Raw genomic sequence first — 18,095 nt, forward strand, 5'->3', positions numbered from 1 at the left:
GCAAATCCTGTTGTCTTCAAAATCCTCATATTTTGCTTGGAAACTGCCCAGTTTCTTGTTAGCATATTTCTATAAAAAAAATTAGCTATTGTGGACCAAATAAATCAGCTAGCTATTTCCCTATTCTGCCTGGAAGTTATTTTCAGCAAATCTGCTAGTTAGTTAAGAACATTTGGATTTCCTCTATCCCCACAGCAAACAATGTTTTCAAACTCTATGCCATCACAAAACAAGAATTATTTTTCTTCTAGCCTTCCGTGAGTATTCCCTCCCTGAGTTCTAGCTTTCCTGAGTCTCCTCAAGACCCTTTCAAATTCTGCTATCTGGTTGATAGAAAATGCCACATATTTAGGCTTCTGTTATGGCAGCATTTTCCTTTGAGGACCAAATTCTATTTTGATTATTCACTCCATAAAAATTTGACCCTAAATTTAGCAGCTTAGCATTTAATTTTGTGGATTTTGGGGGTCAGGAGTTCAGATAGCTTATGGTTTGGTAGTCTGCTGACACTAAAGTATGCAATGTTGGGGGCCAGAGCCGAAGGACTCAAAAGCTGGTGACCAGTGACTCCCAGCCAGAGAGAATACCATCTGAAGGAAGGTTTGTTCACTTACCTGCCTGGCGGCTGGTTTGGGAATGTCAAAGGCCAACATTGATGTCCAGAGTACCTGCATATGCCCACAAAGTGGTTTGACCCCCTTGTAGCATGGTGATTCAAGGGAGTGAACCCACTTCCACACTCCACACAGTAGCTAAAATATGTGGTAAAGGTAAAGCTACATCATCTTTATTACCCAGGTACAAAGTGATGAAGCATCATTTCTGGCTTTCTCTTTGTTGAGGTGCTCAAAAGGTCACCCAATTTTAAAAAAGAGGCAAAGACCCCACTTTTAAATTAAAGTAATGGCAGAGTCACTTGAAAGAATAGAATTCAAGACAGAAAATGTCACTGTGATCATCTTTGGAAAATACACATTGCCACAATTATCACAGTAGAAATATCAATACTAATCCACAAAAGATGAAGTTTGAGAAAATCCATAAAAATCCTTGTAGAAACCAACCTTTTATTTATTTAAAAATCACCAATTATATCAAACCACAATCAAAACTCTCATTATCTTCTGTGTTAAGAGTTTTTTTTTTTTTTTTTTTTTTTTTTTTAAAGATTTTATCCATTCATTTGACAGAGAGAGATCACAGTAGACAGAGAGGCAGGCAGAGAGAGAGAGAGGGAAGCAGGCTCCCCGCCGAGCAGAGAGCCCGATGCGGGACTCAATCCCAGGACCCTGAGATCATGACCTGAGCCGAAGGCAGCGGCCCAACCCACCGAGCCACCCAGGCGCCCCTGTGTTAAGAGTTTTTAATTGGTTATAAGGTAAAAGCAAAATAGAATGTATTATGTATAAAAATGTATTATATTGATGTAGCTACATCCTGCTCACAGTCAACCCAGTTCTAGTATCATCTCTGGGAACTTTCTGCTGACTTCCTACCCATTCCCTGCTCATCCCCAGCAGGGTTTTGTGATTCTTTTATATGATCCCACAGCATATCTGATGGACTACCCTGGGGCATGCATCATTTGTATTTGTGACCACAGATTATGTTGTCTCTTTCCCTCACTTTGTTGTCAGATTCTTGAGAACTGGATAGGGCTTATTTTTATTTATTTATTTATTTATTTATTTATTTATTTATTTAAATGAAGAGAGAGAAAGGGAAAAGGTGCATGGGGAGGGATAGAGGGAGAGAGAGATAGAGAAACTTTGGCAGACTCCTCACAGGGTTCGAAGTCCACACAAGGCTTGATCTCAGGACCCTGAGATCATGACCTGAGCCAAAACCCAATGTCAGTGTTTAGCAGACTACACCACACAGGTAGCCCTGGGATGTGCTTGTTTCTCATTGTATTCCCAGTTTTTATAATGTGCTTGGACTTCAACACAGGGTCAGTCTCCTCTTCAAGGAATAAAACAATACACTTCTACATTTACACTTTTTTGTAGTTTACACATATGATTCATTGGATACTTACATGCTAACAATGGATATACTCTTTTCACAGATGAGCGAACTGAAGCCTGGTTCAGTTTTGCAGCTTGTCCAATATAACTAGACACTTTGATACCTGAGGAGGGAATAAAATGCAAGATTCCTCAATTCTAACCAGGTTTCCTTCCCGTTCCCCCTTTTTCCCACTCTGAATGGGAAAGAGCAATATTAATATATTTCCCTTGAAGAAACTGCATATAGAATGTCAAAATAAATATATATCAACATTAATTCCTTCCAATTTACAGTGGCCTGAATCCCATATGAAAGTGAGGACATTTTGATAAGATTCTATAAAGAATTAAGTTGCATTGGAAAGACTCCAATCTTATAAAATTGAAAACAAGATTATTTAAGTTCATATTTTAAGCAAGATATATTTACTTTTATACAATTCTTTAAGTATCTTAATGTTTTATATTAAACTATGCATGGGAAAAATAATCACTGATACATAAATTATCCAAATACTTTATATAATTATATCTTCAGTGATTTTTAAGTACAGCTGCTGAGTTCAGTTCCTAATTTCTTGAGAAATTAAATGAATGTTTTCATGATCATAGGTGCTTTCTCAGTGTTCCACTAATGATATGAATACCCAGAAATTAAGAGGAATAACATTATAGTCCTCTGTTTTTGTTGTTGTTGTTGTTTGTTGTTTGTTTTGTTTTGTTTTGTGTTTTGTTTTCCTTCCCTTTCCTGATCTAACTCCTTTAAATGTTTATCAGTGAAACAAAGGAAACTTTGGAGGGAGAAAAGAATGGAATGGCTTTCTCATTCAATCTCTTTCACTTTGTTTAGCTGTTACTATGATAATTTTTGACCTTTCCAAACGTCCATTATCTCTTCTGGAAGATGAGCTAAGAAAGCCTACCATCCAAATTTTGCATGAATGAGTATTATGGATGAAAACGTCCCCTCCTTCCTCTACACACCCAAAAATTCACATGTTGATTAGTAACATCTGAGAAACAAAGAAGATGACTATTTAAAGATAAGGAATTTAAAGAGGTGAGTTAGGTTAAATGAAGTCATTTAACTGGCTTCAAGGTAGGCCCCCATCCAACCTGACTGGTACCCTTATAGGAAGAGGAGATTAGGACCCAGACACACAGAGGGATGACCATTTGAGGACACAGGGAGAAGATGGCCATCTGCAAGCTAAAGAGAGAAGCTATAGAAGAAAATAACCCTGCTGACACCTTGAATTCAGACTTCTCTCCTTCAGACTGTGAGATAATAGATTTCTGTTGTTTAAGGTGCCCCATCTGGGCACTTTGCTCTAGCAAACTAACATAATGAGGTTATGATTTATCTCAATTCAGGTTTAATGGCACATAGGTAATGTGGAAGGTAAGTTTTCTTCCATACATTGTCTTCCTGAGTTTTCAGTCTTGGAATCCTATGAAAAGAAAGGCTATAACATTTTGTTCAGATTTTCATGCCAAGTTTTCTTCATCTTTTTAAGGTCACAATATGACTTTTATGTGTATTCTTAAAATATTTCTTAAATTAAAACCTATCAGTTTCAGGTCCCTCTAGGATCTTTCCAGCCAAACAACACTCCTGCTTGCCTGTGTAAGATTGCTAATGAAATTGTTGATGAAATTTCTTACTCTAATGGGCAAATTTACCACTTGGTGAGTGTGCATCTATCCTCAAAATGTTAATGGGTCTTATGTGTCTCCCTTTCCAGGGACACTATCATCTCATACACTGGCTACAGATGCACAATGAAGGAAAAACTCCTTTCATGCTGGTCACTTCACTTAGTTTTCTCATTTCTAGTGCATCCAAATAGGCATTTCCAAAAGCCAGGTGGCTTGTGCTGCCCTACACCAGAAGTGATTGCTTTCTCACTGCCTTGCTTGACTAATGTGCTAATAGAAAACCAAGTTATGGATCTCCAGAACCAGGACTATAATAAAATCATAATGATATTGTTAGCAATCTGGCCCTAGTGCTGGTTCCTTCTCCTAGAGAAAAAGTGTCACAGAAATATAAAAACTCATCAATCACAAATATCACACAAGAACCAAGCCAACCAGCTTAAATTTACACACAGTGTTGCAGGTGAGACTGAATTTCACTAGTGGGAAGCAGTTTCTCTTAAAAAAGCCTAATTAACACACTAATTGATGTTGCTGTCCCTTTCTGAGTAGATCCTTTAAGTATGTACTTATGCGATTTTTACAAGGTCATCCAAATAACAAAAGGTAAGACCAAGATTAAAGATCATCTCTGAAATCAAACTCATACTGGCTTTCTGGAGCTTACATTTTAAACTTTGGGTGTTCAGTACATCGCTGGACCCATGTTTTGCCATCTCAGAAGTTGTAAACAAACAAGAAAAACAGATGAAAAAAATGCATAAATAGAGCAGAAAAATAACCTAGTTAGTCAGCTGAAGTTAACTGATAAGCTCTTGAATCTTAAATATCATCTCAGCTGTTATAGCTATTTCACTGATATCGACAGATGATGATAATGCAGCGTGGAAAACAAGGAGAGAGCAGGAGTCCAAGTTTCCAAGTAATAAATGGCATTATCATTCTGACTTTTTTATTTGATTATTTGATTTGCACTCTTGGGAAATGCACACTCTATCACTAACAGTGTAATTGTGTTTGTTGTTTCCAAACTCTTACATCTGATTTGTTATGTTAGTAGATTAGACTTCCTTAGATACTAGACTCATAACTGAACCACTTCCAAAATCAAACCTCTTTCAGCAAGAACTATCAATAAAACAAATCTTGCTGTTATAATGTGGCTTTCTAAAAACATGATAAGTTTTAGGAAAAAAAAAAAAAAAACACTGATACCCCTGTAGTAATTTTTATGAACAATTGCTAGCTCATGCAGTTATCTCAAATCCAAAATTTTTACTCATTAAATACTTTTTGAATGTCTGCTCTGACTTTTTGAATGTATATTCTATCTTCTGAGGTATGAACAAAAATCCTATGCCCTCATGGTCTCATTGAAAAAGTTAGACAATTATAAAGAAAAAAAAAATGCAGAATATTATGGATCTACATGAAGGGGAACAGGGACAACCATGCCAATAAAGATGAGACAGTACTTTGGTTACTTTAATTAGGGTGGTCACGGAAAAACTCACCAGTAAAATGATATTTAGGCAGAGACTGAGGGAGTAAGAAACAAAGCTATATTGATACCTGAGCCAAGAGTGTTGAAAGGATCACCCTGCTTCTTTGTTAGAAATAGACAACATGGCTCGGGTCATGATCTCAGGGTCCTGGAATCGAGCCCCGCATCGGACTCTGCTCAGCGGGGAGCCCACTTCCCTACCCCCTCTGCCTGCCTCTCTGCCTACTTGTGATCTCTCTGTCTCTCTATGTTAAATAAATAAAAAATTAATTAATAAATCAATAAAATACTAAAAAAAAAATAGATTATACAGGGCAAATTGGCAGGAAGAATTCTAGTATCACCCAGATACTTGGTGGTAGTGACTTGAACAAGGACAATAGTGAGTTGGCAAGAAGTGTTGGATTTTAAATAAATTGTGAAGGCAGAACCAACAAGCTTTTCTGACAGACTAAGTAATGGGTATAAAAGAGAGGTTCTCAGGAGGATGCCAAGTTTTTGATTAACTGGAAAAGTGAAGTTGTCATTAACTGAGATGGGAAAGACCGGGGAGGGGGGTTTGTTGAAGGGGAGGCCAAAGAAAGAAACATACGTTCTCACAGTGTATTTTGAATAAAGATCTAGGTTTAGGAAGAGTTTTGTTGAAAATAGGATGGGATTAGTTTTAGAAACGTTTACTTGGAGCATGTTGAAGGTCTCCTTAAAAAAAAAAAAAAAAAGCCTTCTTTTTTTTTTTAATTTAATTTTATTTTTTCAGTGTTCCAAGATTCATTGTTTATGTACTACACCAAGTTTTCCATCCAACACATGCCCTCCTTAATATCCACCACCAGGTGAAAGAAGGCTTTTTGCAGTAAATTGTGTTTAAGCTAAGATCTAAAGGATAAGTGGCATTTACAAAAGTGAAGAGAGGCAAGCTGTATTCTATGGAAAAGTCCAGTGCAGTACAAGCCCAGGAACAGGATAAACCATGGCATATCATGACACAGTTGGCTGCACATCTTGTTTTGAAAAGGTAACTGTATTTCAATTTAGTTAATATATTAAGGGATAGTTTGAGCCTGGATAAATTTTACATTTGCATATGTGTGACTCTGAGAGACACTGTTGAATGAAGAAAATCATATCTGGCTAAACCGAGTGGTGTAGGAACACAGAAAATGAAACATGCAGCACCTCACATGTCCACTGGTACTTCAGATGTCCTCTGAGTGTCAGAAACCCAACTTGCTTTCCACTCACTGTAACATCTTTCCCTCTAATTTAAGGTAGCCTTCCTGCCACCACTTGCAACTGCTCACAATCTGCAACCGTCTGATTCTCACTTCGATGAACACACCCTTGGTCTTTTTCAAGGTCAGGGTCTATTTTTTTCTGCAGAGTTTATGGGTGTCTTAACCACTTGGCAGGTGTAAAACTGTGTTCCCATTTTTACTAGGTTTCTGTCTTTGTTCTATGCATGTCACAAATAAAATTTTAGAGTCTGCTATGCCCTTGATCCCATAGGTCTTGTGGCTTATATTGCATAATTTTGCATAGCCTATGGCTTTTAGGAATGCACATACCACGTTCTGGCAGAACTGACTGTAATGAAGGAGGCCCGGGGGATTGGGGAGCATAGAATGGTATCAGACAAGGGTGGAGGGTGGCACAAGAGGAAAAGGTGGAAAGTGAAGTAGGGAACTGAGAAAAGAAGGGCTTCCACGTAAGACAACAAGAATGGTTTAGACTTCACTGTGGAGTCAGTTATAAACTATGAAGGATGGCACAGTTTTATTTGGGAAAGACCACATGGAGTGTGGTGATTAGATAGGAAGGAAGTGAGACTCTAGTCAAGAAACTCATTGAGGAGCTTATTTCTTCAATACAGGCTGGGCAAGATGGTGGTTTGGTCAGTGACTGCAGAGATGGACAGAAGTGGACAAAACTAAATCAAATTCTGCTTACTGGTACATTCCTAAGCCCATCAATCTGGAATATATCCACAATGATGTATGAGCAAGCAAAGTAGCCAAATAAAAGGGAAAACTTCAAGAATGCCATGCACTTACTTCTGTATATTTAAATATTTCCCTTTTTTTCCATTCTATTTTTGAACTTAATGCTGTTGAGAAATAATAAGACTGCAAATGAAAAATATAGTGATTATGGCAATAATAATAATAATAACAACAGATGAATAATTTATGAATGTATACCTTTTGAAACTTAACATTTTGGTACCTATTATTCATCTAGATAATAGGGACAATAACAATACACAGTTATAAGTTTATTACCTGCTAAAACAACTTTGGAGTGCTTATACAGGACTGGCATATGGTAAGTATTATTCGAAATATACTTACTATTATTTCAAAATGTTTCATATACATTGCATCAGTCCTTCTTCATAATAGCCTCCAAAAGGAGTATTATAATTTCAATGTTTTGAATGAGGAAGTGGAAGGTCAAAAAATTAATCAGTTTGTTCAAAGCCACTGCTAAGTGACAAGGTAGGTCCTCCAGCAGTGTTCAGACTTCAATACCACCTACCACACCTGCTCTATCCCAGGGTATGGAGGGATAGAAACATGAGCCATGCAGAGCAGGTGAAGCGTATCACTCACATGACCTCACAACCACTCTGCATCCCTCCTAAATTCCCTCTCAGGCCTCCATCTCCCTGGGCAACCTGACTGCAAGCATCCAGTGAGATCTGCAGCCCCAAACTCCATTATACCAACTCTAGGCTTCATAAAGTTAAGACTTATGAAGTTCTTCCAGGAAAGGGCCTTTATCCCTTAGCCAGAAACACTGTTCCATGTTAATTAGCACAAAGTGGAATCAGTTCTGGAATTAAGAAGCTGGAATGGTTGGATTTCAGCCCACATCTGATAAACTCCAATCACATCATTCTCACTAATCAAACCTCCACCTAGTTCAGAGAATCAAAGATAACCTTTTTTTGTTTTTTTTTTCTTTTTTTCGTTCACATTCAACGAAGAAGTAAATGGGAAATGTTGACAATGCCATCACCTTTTCTTTTGTCTCTGAATGGAAAGTGTCCATAAACCTTAGAGAAAGGTCTCAAAGCAGAGATTCAGTATTCAACGCTTCAATCCTAAGGCAGTCTCATTCAAGGAAAAATGACGTTTTGGGAAACTCTCAAGCCTTCTCATCTATTTCATATCCCAAATAATTTCATCTCCATTCTTCCTAGGGTGCGGCAGAGTATTTTGATTCTGTAGACTTTTTACATAAGCAAGTCTGAGTATAGAAAATAGTTTCATAAGAGCCTAGAGATGGAACACTGGGAAAGTCACTCCAGCCCGTTATATGGTAAGGGTTGGTTCTCAGGCAAGATGGCTACATCTTGAGTGCATCATTTGTCCCTGTGCTTCTCTCCATAATTCTAAGGAATGTTTGAAGACTAATTTCTTATTTTGCCACAGCATTTTGTTATTTGTTGATTATGCTCAGGTAAGTTAATTACTAGTAAGAAGATAATGAAAAACCCAAAGCTTGCAGTTAAGTGGAGAGGAGCATTCAAGCATAATAGAGGTTTTAAGTGTTTTCATTTCCTTACATTTTTGAAGACCCTGAAGAGCTATCACCTTCCCCTCCACCTAATGCCTTTGAAATCAGGAATTAATGCAATGGAAAAATCATCAGTCTAAAAGCTGCTTTTTGCCAGAGTGCCAAAGAACACTTTTTCAGTAATTCAGGGATGAAGCTCAGCAAAGTTTTATTTCTTTGATGTGTTTGCTTGATTTATTACTGAAGTTTATGATACTAGGCCTGAGGGGATTCAAGTAGAATTTAACATATACAAATAACTATCTTTTCAGCCAGAAAAATCCTGAAATCATAGAAAAATAAGTTTGCTGTGCCCTGCCTGACAAATGGAGAGCAGATGATTAGGGAAAAGGGGCTGACCTCTGTGCCATTCAGGTCTTGTTCAAAGAATGGCAGACTTGAGTCTACAGTGGGATCCAGAAAATAGGTCAGAGAGTCTAAGAAGCCCTGTGTTAATGCAGCTTAGATATGAGTATGATGTGGGACATGGGGGCACACATAGGGCCCTATCAGCCTTACTCTAATGGGTGACAGGGAGACATTAGGATATTTTGAAACATGAGGTTTAGGGGACAGTGATTATGTTTAAGACTTTAAAAATCACTTTGGGTCTTTTAAGATAAATGCAGGAAGAAGAAAATGAATCAATAGGGAGAACTGGTTAAAAAAAAAAAAAAAAGCCTAAACAGATAAGCTTGTAAGGTATGATGGCTTCCTAGGGCTTCTGCAACACAGTACCTCAAACTGTGTGGCTTAAACAACAGATATTTATAGTCTCACAGTTCAGAAGCCAAAAGTTTGAGATTAAGGCTACAGGAAGGCTATGCTCTCTCAGAAGTTCTAGAGGAGAGTGTGTTCCTGGCTCTCCCCTGGTTTCCAGTGGTTGGTCCGCAATGTTTGTGTTCTTTGGCTTGTGGAGGCATCACTCTGACTTCTGCCTTCCTGTTGTCTTTTAGATATGTCTCTGTCCAAATTTCCCCTTTGTATAAGAACACTGGCCTTGTTAGATAAAAGGCCTGCCCCACCCCAGTATGCCCTCACCTTAATGAATTACATTTGCAACAACCGTATTTCTAAATTAGGCCATATTCTAAGGGACTAGGGTTCAAACTTCGACAGTCACTTTACAGAAATAAGTCCTGTTACTTTTCTCTGTTTCACCCTCCCTCGCACCCTCCCCTTCCTACTTTCTTTTTCCTTTATTAACTAGTTCTCTTTCCTTGCCAGGCACTGTTCTGGGTGGTCAGCAGTACAAAGCCCTGTCCTCATGTTGCTGAGGAGTGTAGGGATAATTAACCTTCTTTCCCTGGAAAGAAGAGGAGGGTCACGCGGTGAAGGCACCTTCTCCGAAGTCTTGCTTTTTAAAAGATACTGGATGTGGAATTCCATTAAAGTGTCGTTTTCCCAAAGTCCCTTCTTGCTCCCTGCAAGTATACTACCAGATACCTCCCCAGAGCCTCTCCTGGAAAAGCTGAGCTTCAAGTAAGAGGTTTGGTAGAGAAGGGCATGGGATACACGTTTAGGTTAGCAGGGAAGTGTTACAGGCGTTATGGGCTTCTGTTTGGGGTGCCTGGGTCGTTCAGTCAGTTAAGCATCTGACTCTTGGTCTCAGCTTAAGTCTTGATGTCAGAGTCATGAGTTCAAGCCTCACACTGGGCATGGGGACTACTTGAGGGAAAAAAAAAAAAAAAAAGAGTTCTCCCTGGGTTCTTTCTCTTTCCCTTTCATTTGCAGAAGGAGACCCTTTGATTTCAGGGAGATCAGGAGACCTGAGTTATTTTCTAAGGGGAAGAATATGAGGTGGATGTTTACAGTTGGCTCCAGAGATAAGAAAGAGGATAAATAAGAACTTTGATTTCCCTTCCTGGTAGTCAGCTCCTCATCCTTGGAACGGAGAATCAGGGATTCTGTAGGCTTAAATTTCAAAAGGACTAGAAGGATCCACAACAATTTGTGAGGAGTGGGAATGTGGTATACCCAGGTAATTTGTAACTTTCATCTATAAGTGTAATTTATAACTTTAGTCTAAAGTTGTGTCCCATTCATCCCATCTTTGCTCTTTTATTTTTTATTTTTTAAATTTTATTTATTTTTTTATTGTGATATGTTAGTCGCCATACAGTACATCATTAGTTTTTGATGTAGCATTTCATGATTCATTGTTTGCATATAACACCCAATGCTCCATGCAATCCATGCCCTCCTTAATACCCACCAACAGGCTCACCTAACCCCTCACCCTTTCTCTTCCAAAACCCTCTCTTTGTTTCCCAGAGTCCATAGTCTCTCATGGTTCCTCTCCCACTCTAATTTCCCCTCTTCATTTTTTCCTTTCTTCTAATGTCTTTGCTTTTTTAGAGTTATTTTACCTTCTGATGCACTGCCTCTCCCAATATGCCTACCTTATCCCTAGAATGAGATGCAGGCGCAAAAGAATGTTCTCATGTTCATCCCATCCCTCTGCCTCTGGTTTGTTGTATTTTAACTACATTCTAGCGTCTGGTCTCTCTTTTAGGATGAATTCTTAGTCATGAAGGTTTTACTCTTCTCATATGAATAGAAACCAAGTTATCTCAATGGCTCTCCAGCATGGTTTTAGATTATCTGGAAGTTAAATTTAGACTGAAACTGACGAAGAAAAAAAGAAACAAAAAACACTGTATAATTTGAGAAATGAGCAGGTGTTTTAAAGTCAGACTAATTTGGGATTGAATCCTGGTCCATCTGCTTCTTAACTGTGAGCATGTTTTAAAATGGAGAAAATATCAGACAAGGTATTTGTGGGGAAAAAAAACAACGATGTGATCATATGTATTAGGTGCCCAGGAACGGGACTAGACCAGCCAATAATATTTAATATGATGTTGTTTTTATTATTTAGCCAAATTAATAAGTTTAATGCATTTTTTCTTGATGTGACACACATTGGTATTACCAGTACTGGTTTCCAATTTACTTCCATATGGGGTGGGGGGTTTCGGAGGATGACGATGCGATGGGAACTTCAGTGCATTTAGGAACTTTTCCAGAAACTGACTTTCCCGTAATGAACACAATGTGGATGACTCTGAATTAGTCCACCAATTTTAATGTATAGGTCATACGCTTATAAAGAAATTCACATCTACATTTCATGAAAATAATATATATATGTATATGTATATTATGTAATATAGATAGATAGATAGATAGATAGATAATCCAGGAGACTGATCAGAAAATTCTGAAATAGTCCTGAAGAAAAATTGCAATTATGAACATAGATCTGACAATTCTAAACTAAATGAACATTAGGTAATAAAAAACCTTTACTCAATAATACATTATGTGTACAAAACTTGTCCTTATAAATAGCATTTCACATGAAATGAACCCTTCATGCTCCTCAAATACTCTTAAAAGTAGGCATGTAACTGCCACTATTTTATAGTGGAGAAAAGTAAAGTTCACAAAAATTAAAGAGTTGAGCCAAAATCATTCAAGTACTAGGTTAAGACAAGAACAAAAGTATTTTGGTTCAAGTTCTCTATTTGCAGTACTAAATTAATAAAACTTACTAAGCAGATGTGATTAAAATGTTAAATCAATTATACTGGACTATTTAGACCTTGAAGATATGAACCATATCCGGTTTGTCCAGTATTTTATTCCCAGCTCCCAGCACAAGCACATAAATTTCTAATAAATATTTATTCAATTGATTAAATAAAAAGATTGTTTCTGAGTCAGCTTATGCTTCAAAAGTTATCAAAATTGCCTATAAACAATGAGCACATTTGTAACACTGATTTTTAGGTAGCCACAATTCTAGAGTTCATCAATTTGAACTCATGAGGGAAATGTGTATGTGCATGTAAATGTGTGTGTATGTGTGTCTGTTAATGGAAACTGAAGGGGTTGTAATACTGAGGAACTAGTGTGAGGGACAAGGCATCAAGGAAAATATTACAAAATATAACTTTAATGCAAATCAAATATTATTACCACAACGTAGTCTTAAAATCATTTGGAGAATTTTACTATTCCAGATATCACCTGTATTTGGAATCAGATAATATTAGAGAAGACGTGTGTCACCTTTAGAGATCATTTATTCAAGGGGTTAGCAAAATACATCCTACAGGTCAAATTTGCCCACTCCCTACTTTCGTAAATTGGAATACAGCCATGTTCTATTCTCCTATATGGTGTCTATGGCTCTTTTCACATTAAAATGTTAGAACTGAGTAGCTGCAACAGAAAATATATGCCCACAAAGCCTAAATATTTGTGACATTGTGGATGGAAGTGGAGGGTATTTTGCTAAGTGAAATAAATCATAAAAAGACAAATACCATATGATTTCACTAATATGTGGAATCTAAAACAAATAAATAAACATTAAAAAAAAAAGCAAAATACAGAAACGGACCCATAGATACAGATAAAAACTTGGTGGTTGCCAGAGGAGGCAAGGGTGGAGATGGGCAGAATGGGTGGGGGATAGGAGTTATAGGCCTCCAGTTATTAATGAATAAATCCCAGGGATGAAAGGGACAGGAAGAAAGTATAGTCAGTGGTATTGTAATAACATTGCATGGTGACAGGTGGCAGCTACTTTTGGGGTGAGTACAACATAACATGTAAGGTTGGCCAGTCACTACGTTGTACACCTGAAAATAGTGTGGCAATTTCACTTCAATTAAAAAAAAAAGTTTACTAACAACTGATTTAGTCTAAACCTCTTACTTTGCAGACTGAATATGCTGCAGTCCTGATGGATGACAGGACCTGTCCAAGATTACACAGTTTTAAAGGCAGGTTGGGACTAGAGTACAGTTCCTTGACTGCCAGTCCTTAGCATCTTCCTTTATCACAGTGTATCCCAGTGTCCTATTCTGAAGAGCTACTCTGATTCACAAAAAATTTAGTTCTATTTTGTTATAAAATACACTTACTTTATGTCCTATATATATGGTTTGTATTGTCTATGCAAAGCCCAGCATCTTCCAGCAGCTTTTTAACAGCTGCCACCAAAAAGCACCTGGGACCAGTAAATGCCCAGGGGAAGTTGCAACATCACTAACCGGGCTTACAAAAGCTGAGTTGAAAACTGTCATAAAACCATAGAAAATTGATCTTAAAAAGTGATGCCTCATCAATAACTCAAAGGCCAATTTTATTAAGATCCCAGTTAGATATTCTCTTTCAGAAGGTCCTCCATAAACATAAAAATTAGACATGCATTGCTCAACAGTGGGATTTGGAAAATGGAGAAAGAATGGATCTGGACACCCCACCAAAGTAGTAGATATGGTGATATAAGGACACCAGCACGTTACAGCGAATATCTGAGCCATGTTTCCCTTATGAGGTGGAGAGTGAGAATTGGCTTGGCCAAAAAGTTTAATGAGGCCAAGATGGCAGAATGCCTACTGAAACTCTGGGAAATGTACAAATCATGGAAGCATGCCAAATTGCAAACAGGGTGAAAAGGAGTCCCAAAAAGCTGAAGAAAGAAGTATGTCATCCTAAATGTGGAAGAGAATCAAGGAAAACAATTCAGTATTAATGGAAGAAGCCAGTATCCAAAGCCAGGGTTAGAAAGTGAAGCAGGGTAAGGAATTAGAGGGCTGTGGTCCTGAGCATGATGGTATGATGGCAGCTTCAGGTGCCTGCCCCAGCATAGTATTTGTGCTGGTTGACTGCACCTAAAAGGCCAGCCATGTGGATGAAAATAAGGAATAACTCTTTCACCAGATGATGTTCCAGATTTCCTTATTAATTAAGAAATCAATGGATTGTTTAATTAAGTATTTCTGGTTTACATCACTACAAATCTGGGTGGGTGTCAGGGACTTTTTTTTTTTTCCATTTTAATTTTTTTATTTTTTTATAAACATATATTTTTATCCCCAGGGGTACAGGTCTGTGAATCACCAGGTTTACACACTTCACAGCACTCACCAAAGCACATACCCTCCCCAATGTCCATAATCCCACCCACTTCTCCCAAACCCCCTCCCCCCAGCAACCCTTGTTTGTTTTGTGAGATTAAGAGTCACTTATGGTTTGTCTCCCTCCCAATCCCATCTTGTTTCATTTATTCTTCTCCTACCCACTTAAGCCTCCATGTTGCATCACTACTTGCTCATATCAGGGAGATCATATGATAGTTGTCTTTCTCTGCTTGACTTATTTCGCTAAGCATGATACGCTCTAGTTCCATCCATGTTGTCCCAAATGGCAAGATTTCATTTCTTTTGATGGCTGCATAGTATTCCATTGTGTATATATACCACATCTTCTTGATCCATTCATCTGTTGGTGCACATATAGGTTCTTTCCATAGTTTGGCTATTGCGGACATTGCTGCTATAAACATTCGGGTGCATGTGCCCCTTCAGATCACTACATTTGTATCTTTAGGGTAAATACCCAGTAGTGCAATTGCTGGGTCATAGGGCAGTTCTATTTTCAACATTTTGAGGAACCTCCATGCTGTTTTCCAGAGTGGCTGCACCAGCTTGCATTCCCACCAACAGTGTAGGAGGGTGCCCCTTTCTCCGCATCCTCGCCAGCATCTGTCATTTTCTGACTTGTTGATTTTAGCCATTCTGACTGGTGTGAGGTGATATCTCATTGTGGTTTTGATTTGTATTTCCCTGATGCCGAGTGATATGGAGCACTTTTTCATGTGTCTATTGGCCATCTGGATGTCTTCTTTGCAGAAATGTCTGTTCATGTCCTCTGCCCATTTCTTGATTGGATTATTTGTTCTTTGGGTGTTGAGTTTGCTAAGTTCTTTATAGATTCTGGACACTAGTCCTTTATCTGATATGTCATTTGCAAATATTTTCTCCCATTCTGTCAGTTGTCTTTTGATTTTGTTAACTGTTTCCTTTGCTGTGCAAAGCTTTTGATCTTGATGAAATCCCAATAGTTCATTTTTGCCCTTGCTTCCCTTGCCTTTGGTGATGTTCCCAGGAAGATGTTGCTGCAGCTGAGATCAAAGAGGTTGCTGCCTGTGTTCTCCTCAAGGATTTTGATGGATTCCTTTCGCACATTGAGGTTCTTCATCCATTTTGAGTCTATTTTCATGTGTGGTGAAGGAAATGGTCCAATTTCCTTTTTCTGCATGTGGCTGTCCAATTTTCCCAACACCATTTATTGATTTATTTTTTCCATTGGACATTCTTTCCTGCTTTGTCGAAGATTAGTTGACCATAGAGTTGAAGGTCTATTTCTGGGCTCTCTATTCTGTTCCATTGATCTATTTGTCTGTTTTTGTGCCAGTACCATGCTGTCTTGATGATGACCGCTTTGTAATAGAGCTTGAAGTCCAGAATTGTGATGCCACCAACGTTGGCTTTCTTTTTCAATATCCCTTTGGCTATTCGAGGTCTTTTCTGGTTCCATATAAATTTTAGAATTATTTGTTCCATTTCTTTGAAAAAGATGGATGGTACTTTGATAGGAATTGCATTAAATGTGTAGATTGCTTTAGGTAGCATAGACATTTTCACAATATTTATTCTTCCAATCCAGGAGCATGGAACATTTTTCCATTTCTTTGTGTCTTCCTCAATTTCTTTCATGAGTACTTTATAGTTTTCTGAGTATAGATTCTGTGCCTCTTTGGTTAGGTTTATTCCTAGGTATCTTATGGTTTGGTGTGCAATTGTAAATGGGATTGACTCCTTAATTTCTCTTTCTTCTGTCTTGTTGTTGGTGTAGAGAAATGCAACTGATTTCTGTGCATTGATTTTATATCGTGATACTTTACTGAACTCCTGTACAAGTTCTAGCAGTTTTGGAGTGGAGTCTTTTGGGTTTTCCACATATAGTATCATATCATCTGCGAAGAGTGATAATTTGACCTCTTCTTTGCCAATTTGGATGCTTTTAATTTCCTTTTGTTGTCTGATTGCTGAGGCTAGGACTTCTACTACTATGTTGAATAGCAGTGGTGATAATGGACTTCCCTGCCATGTTCCTGAGCTTAGCAGAAAAGCTTTTAGTTTTTCTCCATTAAGAATTATATTTGCAGTGGGTTTTTCATAGATGGCTTTGAAGATACTGAGGTATGTGCCCTCTATCGTCAGGGACTTTTTGATAATCCAGTATTACTTGTGTTGGGGAATTTACCTTCTCCCAAATCATGTCAAAATGCTATGATTATCAAACTAGGACGTCCACTTCCCATCAATGGGGTGGGCAGCTATAATAGTCACAGTTGTAAGTTGCAGGTATCTGATTCAACCCTTTCCAATTTAGTGGGGAAAAATAATTTATTATTAGGTGGCACAAAGAATCAGAGTGTAACAGAGTCATTTATGCATGAGGACGAATGGCCAGAAACAAAGCCAAAAGATGGCAACAACACAACTTGGACATGTGTTATGTCAGCATCTACCCTTGCCATGGATACATTCAAATGACACCTGCTCCCTACCATTGCTCTATATCTTTCATGGATGAGTCTGATGGAGTGAATGTAGTACTCGTGCTTATTCTCTGGATGAAAGGGAGGCAGGAAAAAGCTATTACAGAGTATTATCTTACAGAGGCTGTGTTCATTATCTGGTAAATTATTAGAAACATAGAAAAGTCCTCAAAGAATTAGGGTATTCATAAAACAGAGCAATAATTCACTACCCTAAGCCAATTGCAGGGACAGGGTTCCATCTCCTTTGCACCTAACATTAGATGCAAGTCATAGCATATGGGCTGGATTGGGTGAATGAAACTTGGAGAAGTGGTATAGATGTTGAAAGATGGTAAATCACTCACTTATATCAGAAATCATAAATACCACACATAGTCTTGTCCTGCTGACTGCATCACTTTAACATGTGACAGGATTAATGAAAGATAGAGCTCATACACAGGAAACAGAAGCTACGAGATATTTTAAGAGACAAGAGTATGATGGCATTAAAAACACCTGTATTTTGTTTTGTCTGAAGCCATACAATTCCTGGATTTTATAATTTCCTCAACTGGCATTCTCATTTTCTTCCTTAAACGAAAAAACCTAATGCAATGCTCATTGTTTAGATCTGTGTCCTTACTAAGTGAAATGCTGGATTGGGAGTACCTGGAAAAGGAATATTCTTTTCAGGAAAAAAAAAAAAAAAAAAGAATAGTGTTTTGATGTACCTCTGACATGTGACTATTTCAAGGAGAAGAGCAATAAGATACATAAAGATACTCACTCTTTTCTTATAAGGACATTATATCACCTCCTACCTGTCAATTCTTCAAGAGTTTTAAAGTTGGTGGCTCAGAACTGTTTGACTGGAACATGATTTCTAGTGAGTTTAATTATGCACATACACATGCACAGCAGCACCTGGATGGTTTTCTCCCTCTATGTGCCTAGA

This window comes from Mustela putorius, unplaced genomic scaffold (assembly GCF_011764305.1).
Source record: "Mustela putorius furo isolate JIRA1106 unplaced genomic scaffold, ASM1176430v1.1 tig00000083_pilon_pilon_pilon, whole genome shotgun sequence".
Taxonomy (NCBI): Eukaryota; Metazoa; Chordata; class Mammalia; order Carnivora; family Mustelidae; genus Mustela; species Mustela putorius.